Below are 11446 nucleotides of genomic sequence, written 5' to 3' on the forward strand. Positions count from 1 at the left end.
CATTGAAACTAATAGAAAAGAAAGTGGAGAAGAGCCTGGAACACATAGGCACAGAGGAAAATTTGCTGAACCGAACACCAATAGCTCATCCTCTAAGATCAAGAATTGACAAATGAGATTTAAAAATTACATAAAATTACAAAGCTTCTGTAAGGCAAAGGACATTGTCAATAGGACAAAACAGCAACCAACAGATTGGGAAAAGTTCTTTACCAACCCTACATCTGATAGAGGCCTAATATCCAATATATACAAAGAACTCAAGAAGTTAGACTCCAGAGAATTAAATAACCCTATTAAAAATGGGGTACAGAGCTAAACAAAGAATTCTCAACTGAGGAATAATGAATGACTGAGAAGCACCTAAAGAAGTATTCAACATTCTTAGTCATCAGGGAAATGCAAATCAAAACAACCCTGAGATTCCACCTCACACCAGTCAGAATGGCTAAGATCAAAACCTCAGGTGACAGCAGATGCTGGCGAGGTTGAGGAGAAAGAGGAACACTCCTTCATTGCTGGTGGGTTTGCAATCTGGTACAACCATTCTGGAAATCAGTTTGGCGGTTCCTCAGGAAATTGGACATAGTACTACCAGAGGACCCGGGTGTACCACTCCTAGGCATATACCCAGAAGATGCTCCAACATGAAATAAGGACACATGTTCCACTATGTTCATAGCAGCCTTATTTATAATAGCCAGAAACTGGAAACAACCCAAATGTCCCTCAACAGAGGAGTGGATACAGAAAATATGGTACATCTACACAATGGAGTACTACTCAGCTATTAAAAACAATGAATTTATGAAATTCTTAGGGAAATGGATGGATCTGGAGAACATCATCATGAGTGAGGTAACCCAATCACCAAAGAACATACATGGTATGCACTCTCTGAGAAGTGGATATTAGCCCAGAAGCTCAGACTACCCAAAGTACAATCCACAAACCACGAGAAACTCAAGAAGAAGGAAGGCCAGAGTGTGGATGCTTCATTCTTTCTTAGAAGGGGGAACAAAACACCCATCTAAGGAGTTGCAGAGACAAACTATGGAGCAGAGACTGAAGGAAGGACAATCCAGAGACTGCTCCACCTGGGAATCCTTCCCATATTCAACCATTAAATCCAGGCACTATTGTGGATGCCAGCAAATGCTGGCTGACAGGAGCCTGATATAGCTGTCTCCTGAGAGGCTCTGACAGTACCTGACTAATACAGAAGTAGAGGCTCACAGCCATCCATTGGACTGAGCATAGAGTCCCCAACGAAAGAGTTAGAGAAAGGACCCAAGGAGCTGAAGGGTTTGCAGGCCCTTAGGACGAACAACAATATGAACTAACTAGTACCCTCAGAGCTCTCAGAGACTAAACCACGAACCAAAGAGTACACATGGTGGGACTCATGGCTACAGCAGCATATGTATAGCAGAGGATGGCCAAGTTGGTCATCAATGGGAGGAGAGGCCCTTGGTCCTGTGAAGGTTTATGCCCCAGTGTAGGGGAATGCCAGGGCCAGGAAAAGGGAAAGAGGGTGGGGTGGTGAGCAGGGGGAAGGGGAGGAAGCAGGGTTTGTTTTTTTCTGTTTTTGATAGGTTTTCAGAGGGGTAACCAGGAGAGGAGATACCATTTGAAATGTAAATAAAGAAAATATCTAATAAAAACATTAAAAACAACAAAAAAAAATAAAGCTATGGGGGATGGGATCAATCCTCGATTCTCAAGATGAGGCTCTCAGAATCCCTTTAGCTTCATTCAAAACAGAGTCCCGGGCCTTTGGAATTACTGAATTAGATCTGTATTTTTTAAACAGCTCCCCAAACGATTTGCATTCTTATTGGAGGTTAAGAGGGTAAGGATGTGTTTGCAGGGAACAGTCATTCTCCATTTCTTCTGAGGCTGGAAAGTTTAACACTGATGTCATATGACAGGAGGAGTTATTTCAAGACGTGCTTACTTAGAACAAATTATGACAAGTTTTGAAGTTTTTATCTGGTGAAATTAAAAAATATATTTATTCATTATTTATTTATTGGTTTAATTGAAACAGAGTCTCTCTATGCACTCCCGAATGTCCAAGAACTCATTATGAAGAGTAGGGTGGCCTTGAACTCATAGAGATCTATCTCCCTCTGCTTCTAGGATGCTGGGATTAAAGGTGTGTAGCACTACGTCCATTGTGGGAAATTTTAAGGAGAAAAATTCAGTATTTACCTTTAGGATAGTTTGTCACTTGCACATAGCATGCAAGGATATAGCCATTTAACCTTCCTTCATAATTTTATAGAAAATTTACTTTCCTCACTTCACATGCTCATTTCACTGTCTCATAGAAGTTGTTTGTACAAGTCGCAGGCATCCTCACGAGGCTACTCTCACTGTATTGCATGTTTTCTCACTTTACCTGTTGGATGGTGACTGTGGTAACTCCCAGGGTGGTCCTTTAGAGGTATCAATATCCCTTCACTGTCAGAGTGACCTATGTCAGTTGGTCACCAAGTATGAAATGTTGGGTCATCTGTCCCATGACCTCTACATGATTATATCAAAGCTTTTTCTAGAAAGAATAGAGGGAGTCATTCATATTTATCTCAAGTTAATATGTGTTTCCTGTATTTGCAAATCTTCTCTTTTTGTACATATACATTGAATTACACACACACACACACACACACACACACACACACATGAGAAGAGAAATAATTAGGTTAATTAATTTTAATTATGGAAGACTCTTTACAGATTTTATTTCTATGTAAAGAAAGATGAAGCCTTGATTGAAAGATATATTTGGATTTTTTTCTGGAAGAATGAGATGGTCCCAAACAAGAACAACCTGGTCCTCATGCATTCAGCATCCATAGAGACCAGTATGGGAGGACCGTTAACACAGGCAGTTGTGGGAGAACCTATCCCTGGTGGTCTGTTACTGTTTGTATAAGTGTGTGGTAGCTCCATTTTCTAGCACAAATTAGAAGTCGCCTGATTTATGTAATAATGTCATTGAGTTTTCCAGATAAGTGAAATTTAGTTTAGTACAAAGTTTTCATTTATATGTTAATGACTCTCTTTATAGAAATGATATATGACTTTAGAATATGATTCTTTTCTTTCTGGGTATCTTTAGAATTTTGTATTATACAGATGATTTTCTTGCTATACATGCAAACATCTGTTTGGATAGTTAAGCCATGCATATTTACTGTTTTAGTTTGGAACATAAAAAGATTTTAAAAGGCTTAATTGGCTACTACTACCCCCCCCCCAACACACATCTTAAACTTAAAACATCAAGCAAAAGCTAAAACAAGATATCTAAACCCTGCATAATGTGTTGCCAAGAATCCACTGAGAGACTTACTTAGAATGAGGTTGGAGAAGTGTTGAAACTGCTTCATGCTTCTCCTGGGACCAGTGCACAAGTTAAATACAAAAATGCATTTTCCTAGTTTACATTATTAGTGAGTAGATATGCATTTTAAGTCATTTATTACACCTGTAAATTATTTAATAAATCTGATTTTAAATGAAGAATTTTATTATGTGAGTAAATATTAAGATTGTGTTCATTTGAGATCTTTCAAATGCTGCCTCTATGAACATTACTATAATTTTAGTTATTTCTTTATGATACATATGTGGGCATAAGTTGATATGTCCAGGGCTAAAGACTTTTACGAACCTTAATATGATCAGCTGCTTTCTAGAAAGACGGCAGCTCATTTATAGTCCATGATATTGCAGATGAGAGCATAATCCTTGCACTTGCTACTACAAAGCTCTGAGGCTACTTTGCTGGTGCGAAAAGCCTATCTTTGTTTAATTTGATAACATCGATTTTGATGCTCCTGCTCTTGCCAATCATTTTAATTGCTCACAGCACACAGGCAACCAGGATCAGAAGCTTTCTCCATGTTCAGATGTGGACATTAATGAATCAGTTCCAGTGTTTGAAATCTTCTCTTAGCTACCTTTGATACTTGCCACTTATTATTCAGGGCTCCTGATTCACTACCAGGCACAGGTATTTAGTTCAGTGTTTCCACAGAGGTCTGACTCAACCCTGGAGTAAAACAGACGAAGAAACAAACTACCGAGACAACTATATTAGCTAGCAACTGTGTTAGCTAGCAGACTCCATCAGCCTGTTACCTGGCTTCAAAACAGATAGCAAAACAAACAGGTAAGCCAGACAATGAACTCTGAACATTGTTAGTAATTTCATGATGCATAATGCTGAACTCAACAGCTATGCGGAGAGCAGTTTCTTTTTGTGAGTCAGTAAGGGGTTTGGCGTCTTTTCCAGCACCTGGTTGTTTATAAGTATAGACCTATAAAAAAAAGTATCCAGGGTATTCCCGTAATTGTAAAATACTTCTTCAGCTGGGACTCCGTTAAATGTTTCTTGTGTATGGAGACGTTAAGATAAAATGTTTCCTGTACCTACACGATCCTAACCTTTGGAAATTGGGCTAGCTGATAAAAATGGTATCTATAGCAACAGTATTTAAAAAGGCTTTCCTAGAATGGAAATTAATAAATACCAGTTATAACTTGTATTTTTATTGATGTCAGATAAATTTAAAAGTATTAAAGTTCTCTATACTATTATTCTAGAAATAGCTTTCAATGGCCTTGTTTAGTCAGTGACAAGTCCCACCTGCCTGCAAGTAGGGCTTGCATCCAAATACAGACAGAGCTGTGTAAAGCAGTAGCACTGCCTAGTTCAGCACAGAGATGAACTGTGTGACCCCATTCAATTTTCTGAATCACTCTTGGACTCCATCTCCTGATTTATCAAACTTGGGTAATGATATTGGGGACCTCAAGAATTTCTGTGAAGGAAAATGGGGTGTCTTAGCAGAAGCCTTGGACAGTGTCTAGCAAAGACTACCTATTTTGATTACCATATCTAATCAATGTAAATATGCTTATTTGTCAAATAACCATCAGTACTAAAGAAAATAATTGCTGTTGCCCTCTTCCTTAAGCTCAGATCTCATGAACAGCACCAGTGTAACTGTGACTATGGCAGCTTATCAATGAATTAACTGAAAATGCTACTTGGCTGAAAGGAATAGAACACCTGAAAACTCGAGGCCTCTCCAATATTGGTACAAGCCTGTGATTGGCTTTCTGATTCCAGCAAGATGAAAGAGTAAACTATTCTAAGTGCCTTGTCTCCAGAGTCAAGCTAACTTCAAGGTGGATGTGACTTAATCTCTTCCCCAAAGGGGAAAAACACACGCAGTGTGTTTAATTGTAAACCTCAGTTGCTCCTGGAAGCAGTTTTGGAAGGACACTCTTTCCTATGCATGTCTGTCCTTCCTGGGCTGGGCTGTCCTACGGCTGACTTCCTGTGCATCATACTGATGAAGTCAAATGTATTACGTAGTCCTCTCCTCACAAGGGTCTGCTGTTTTAGTGCTGGGCTGCAGTGTCTTGAAAGTCTTAATTTTACCTCTTCATTTGTATCTGATAGGGCCAGGAGAAGAAGAGGGAAATCTCCCTCCCCTCCCCACTCTGTGTGTGTGTGTTTGTGTGTGTGTGTGTGTGTGTGTGTAACATGTGTGCATGTATGTGAGTATGTGTGCGCATGCATGTGTGCATTAGTATATGTGTGTATGTTGTTCCTTGCCTTGTCATTTACATATAGGTTCATGATGCTCATTTATTCAGAATTCACACAGACCTACAATGTGTTGGAGTTGAGAGACTCAAAGACATACGTGTTTAGAACCAGGAACCATGTAAGCAGATTTTCTGACAGTCAGAGAAGCCACATATCCAGTTCAAACCAGAACTTCAAACCCAGAAAGAATGAAATGACATTTTAAGAAAAAAAGCAAATAACTAAGGACTTGTACCTTTCTTTTTACTGTGTTGCTTCTATGTGTCAGTACTTCATGAAAATTTATACACACACACATACGCACACATACATACATACATACATACACACATACATACATACACACATACATACATACAGGCACAGAAGGACCCATACTTCTTTTTCTTGGCCATAGTTTTCAATAGGCAAAGGGTGGAAAATGTTGGTAGAGTGTGCCCATGTAAAGGGGGCATGGTTAATTGACTGTCAGTATCATTGGGTTTGAAGATGTCTGGGAGGTTAGTTAAGCACCGTCCTGGATGTGACTGTAAAGCTATTTTTAGGGATGACCAGACAATAGGGACTCTGATCTAATCAGTGGATTCAAAATATGAATAGATATTTTTATGGCAGATCATGCCTTGAAGGAGGAAGTAGATCACTGGTGGCATCTTTCAAGGGCATATTTTGCCTTCGACCCTCATGTCTCTCTTCTACTTTCTGTCCAGCATGATGTTAACTACTTTATTCTCCAATATGCTCCCCAAAATAATGTACTGGAACCAACATGTACTGTCATAATGGCCCAAATCTAACACATCAAGGGAAATAAAAATACTTAAGTCAGTTTTGTATAATATTTTCATTGTTAAGCCAAAGTACACACACATGTATGGACTATGAAATACATATCGTATACATGCAAATTAGACACTCTTACCTCTTGGATCACAGCTTTAGCCCCACACCCATATGCATATAGGCAATATTTCTTGGACTTGGGGTTGTAAATGATAAAAAATATCTAGAGGACATGAAGATGGGTGGCCAGCGGTGTGTAGGACACTAGGAAAGGTAGGAGGGAAGTAATGGCAGGTGGATATGATAAAATACAGTGTGTACATGGGTGAAAATTTAAAAGTAAACAATGAATATAAACTACATTTAGTACTGTCATTGAAACTGGGTGTGGCAGCTCATTCCAGTAAGAGATTAAGGCAGTGGGATTTCCATGGGTTTAAGGCCGATTTAGCATATATAGCAAGATGCTGTCTCAGAATCTCCCCCACAATCCCCCTTGGGATATGGGGACTGTGCATTGGAAAGGGATAGGAAGAGAAGAGAAAACACTGTGGCCCACCTTGTTCTGAGCTGCTATGTGCCAGCATGATAATACCAACAGGCTTTTACATTTGAACAGCCTTCCCTATTTGATGAGACAGAAAATAGAGACGTATCAACAACTTGTGCTGGTAGTAATAATTCATAGGAATTCATTCCCCCCGCTGACCTGGAATTGCTTTGGAGCCTTGGGGAAGGTCCACCTCCAGTGGGGTTGACACAGGAACAACCACTCTACTGAGCTCTGGGTTCTGGGAAACGGGGTTCACTAGGTTTTACCCATGCAGTCACTGTGCGTTTCTCGCTTGTTCCATTGTAATGATTTTTCTGTCTATATTATCAAGCCAGTTAAACGCTTGTTCGGTTTAACTGGGAATGTACACTTTTGCTCTAAGTGGAACTCCTGTTGGCTTATCTGGAAGATTCACTCGCTAGAGAGATTTTCTTCCAAGGTCTGAAGCCATTCAGAGTTATTTTGGACCCACATGTCAGGTAGTTTATCAACATATGAGTTTAAAAAGAGTTTCGTCCTGTCTGGCTTTTGTTTGTTTGTTTGTTTGTTTTTCCTGTCTCCTTTCTTGCTTCTACTGACTCTGAGACCTCCTTAAGGTAAATGAGAATCCCACCCTAGCTGAGTGTCCTTGCACAGACTGTAATCCCAGCACACTGGAGATTGATGGAGAGGGGCAGCACAGGTTTGAGGTTAGGCAGGGTAACAGAGTCAGATCCTGTCTCAAAGAGCAAAACAAATGCACAAACAAACAAAAATCCAGAAAAAAATCCTCCAGGAAAACAACCAAACAAGAGTTAGATCTTTAGAGTTATTCCAGAGAACAGTTAGCATCTTGTGTGCTCAACGTGTCTTATTCTAAAAACAAAAACAAAAAAACAAAAAAACAAACAAAAAAACCAGCAAAATTTGGTGAAGTAGAAGGATAATTTTGCTTCTTTTCTTCTCTTGTTTTCTTTTTCTTTTTCTTTTTTACCTGTACCCATGCATCCTTAAAGTAGAAACATCATTCCTTCTGGTATATGCTGTGTACGTCTTAGGTATCAAAATATTGGGCTCAACAATTTGTGTGTTCTCTGTATTCTTGCCTACATGTTGCGCATTAGCTATTACTTGCTTATTTTTTTAAAATTAATTTTATTCTTTGACAAATTCACATGTGCATATAACATACTTTGGTCGCACATCGATGCTGGTCTGTGTATGTACTATTGTCTATAAGCCTCTTCAAGGCTGAGACATATTTAGCTCCCTACTGTTGTGTGCCCTAGGCAGCTAGCACAGGATTTATGGTGCAATGTGAGCACCAATTACACAAGGTATTGAATGGACAATTGAATGCTCAAGCCTGTCAGAAGATAAGGCAGGACTATTCTCCCTTCTTGTCATAGTCAACAGGTTGTAAGTGTAATTTTTATCTCTGTAGTGAGGCTTTATACCGTCTTCATACACCTAGGGTTTGGTACTGGGTTGCTCTAATCCTGGGCACTGAGCAGACGCTCTTTGGCACTTTGACTAAATTGTTCATCTGCATGCTTTTTCGCTACCTCCAGAATCTCGTCTATTTTTCTGTGAGGGTTCAGCAAGATACCATGTCTGTGAAAGGCAGATTGGGATGGATCCTAGGGAAGGTTCTAGCTTCCACTGCATTGTTGAAAGTCTGTGAGTGGGAAGAGCACATGGACTCCCATGGTAGGCAAAAGAGTGGTAGGAAGCGCCCCACACACCCCCCCCCCCCGTGGCTCGTAAGGCTGGGTTCCTTTCCCCTGGCAACCGCGGATGGCTGGGAGAATACAGAGATGAGCAGAGCTCTCAGGGTGGCAGAAGAGCATCACCTCAGTCCAGCTTCCCTTCAGTCTCTGCTTTAAAAGCAGGGTTAGACCACAAACAGGATTATCTCAGATAGGAGACATCTCTCTGTTTGTTTTTTTCTTTGCATAGCTCTGCCTCCAGTCTCGGTGGACACCCTGTACAAAACATCCTGGTAGAACGTTCTCTTGATTCTTACTGAGTACATCTTGCAAGAGTGTGGTATTATAGTTTAAGCGTCCACCCTCTGTGTCTCCATCACATAGCTTGTACCAGAGATGGATGGCAGTTTAGTACAAGATTAGCCTTGTCTGTTTGTTTGTTTTAGAATTTTTTTTACATTTTTTTTATGAAATCTGTTAGTGCAGTTATTGAGGCTGTGTCACAGCATGGAGTCCGAGGGGCAATCCCAACTGGTAAAATAAGTGTGAAAGCCTCTGCAGGGGAGACAGGAAGGCTTCTGGTCTCCTCTGAGTCCCCAGAGAGAGCTAATGGATTACAAGTCTCATGCCCATTGTTGTTGTTCTCTTTGTTGTTGTCGTCACCACAATCATCATCATCATCATCATCATCATCATCATCATCATCATCATCATCATCATCTTCTTCTTCTTCTTCTTCTTCTTCTTCTTCTTCTTCTTCTTCTTCTTCTTCTTCTTCTTCTTCTTCTCCTTCTCCTTCTCCTTCTCCTTCTCCCCCTTCTCCTCCTCTTCTCCTTTCTCCTCCTCCTCCTCCTTTTCCCTCTTCTTCTTCTTCTTCTTCTTCTTCTTCTTCTTCTTCTTCTTCTTCTTCTTCTTCTTCTTTTCTTCTTCATTGTCATCATCACCACTATCCAGGCATCCATTCATGAGTCTGAGTGTAAGCACAGGAGAATTAGAAGTTATGGCTTGAATTTCGAACTCTTTTGCACTCCTTTCCCAGCTGGAGTTAGAGACTATCACTTGGGTTGTCTCTCTGTCTCTTAGGACTAAGCTCCTCAAAGATGGGAGTATCTCTGAGGTTTTTTTTAAATTAATTTATTTATTTTACCTCAATAGAAAAAGGCCTTCTCTGAAGAGCCCCTTTAAGGAATTGGATTGCTAGCTTCAGAGGGAAGACTTGCTTGTATAAACTGCTTTGGATTTTTATCACTATAAATCACCATTCAGACTACAGGTGCAAGTGAGAAGATTGGTTTTATGTTTGTTTGTTTTGGATCTCATGCTCATGGGACTTTCCTGACACCTGGGGAATTCTCTCCACTCTCAGGACAATGTTGTTAACAGTAAACAGACAGGGAGAATTTGGAAGGCATCGAGGGTGTAAGCAGACATTTATAAGGTAGACTAGAAGTAACGTTGACTATGTGTGCCGATATGAGAGATGTTTCTACTTGACCAGCATCCTCTGTGTCTGGAACATGGGCTTAGATGCTTAGCCTCTGGATAGCATTTGGTTTATTTCCCATCATGCCTTGCTGTACTGCTGCTTGCATCTTACTCTTTAACCTCTGGGCTCATTGAGATTAGGTCCCAGACTGTCCCCAACAGGGGTTTGTTTTGTGGGATCAACATGTGACACCAGGGGCCATTTGGGTCCTATGGGTGGCAGACTTGGAGGATGCTTTCCCCAGCTCCCCTAATTTCAGGGAAGGAAGGAATTCCTGGAGAGCTGTCTCTGATGGAGGATATGGGAAGTGGCAACTTAAGTGCCTGTGCAGAAGCCCCATCGAAGTCTGTCCTCATCCTAGCAAGCCTGTGGGAAGGGGAAAGGGTGGGGGAAGAGCAGGCAAACGATTGCCATCGTGTGGGGACATCTGGTGTTGCAGATGCTCAAAGGATTTAGTGGCTTCTGGGTATCTTTGGTTTTATTAGTCCCATCAATGCTCACCCTTATTTGGGTGAGCACCACAATCATGGCACACACACACATGCACACACACGCACACACATGCACACATGCACATGGACACACATATATGCACGCACACATACTCACACATGCACACACACATATGCACACATGCACACAAACACACACATATATTCAAACGTGCACACAGACATGCATACACGCATGCACATGCACACACACATGCACACATGCACACGGACACACACATATGCACACATATATACACACACATGCACATGGACACACACATGCACACGCCTACACACATATGCACACATGCACACACAAGCTTTTTCGTGTAACACCCAGATCAAAAGTTTCACGAAGAAGCTTGGTGAATGTCCTGTACCTCTTTCCCTGGGACATGGTCCATGAGAGGAAGGACGGCCTCTTTTGATGCAAACTGAGGCCAGTGAAGAGGGCAGAGAGTCGGTGAGAGGGGTGGTAAGATAAAGTCATGAATCTAGAGGACAAAACCCAGGTGGGACAAAATCATGTTATTTGGGGGGAATACAGTGTTCCTTATAAATGTCGCTCATTGGGAGTTTGCTTTTCCATTTGGGTGAACTCAGTGGAATTCACACTGGAATAGTGAGGATCTTCATAGACAGCTGACTTCTGGGAGACAGGGGATGGAGTCAGCAGACACATAAGATAGAATGTAAAGCCCAGCAAGGTAAACCATTCTTAAGAGCTCTGAATCACTGGGCAGCTTGTCACAAAATGGATCTGTATTATTACATGGGAAAGGAGCTTTTTTTTTTTTTTTTTTTTTTTTT

This window comes from Mastomys coucha, unplaced genomic scaffold (genome assembly GCF_008632895.1).
Source record: "Mastomys coucha isolate ucsf_1 unplaced genomic scaffold, UCSF_Mcou_1 pScaffold16, whole genome shotgun sequence".
Taxonomy (NCBI): domain Eukaryota; kingdom Metazoa; phylum Chordata; class Mammalia; order Rodentia; family Muridae; genus Mastomys; species Mastomys coucha.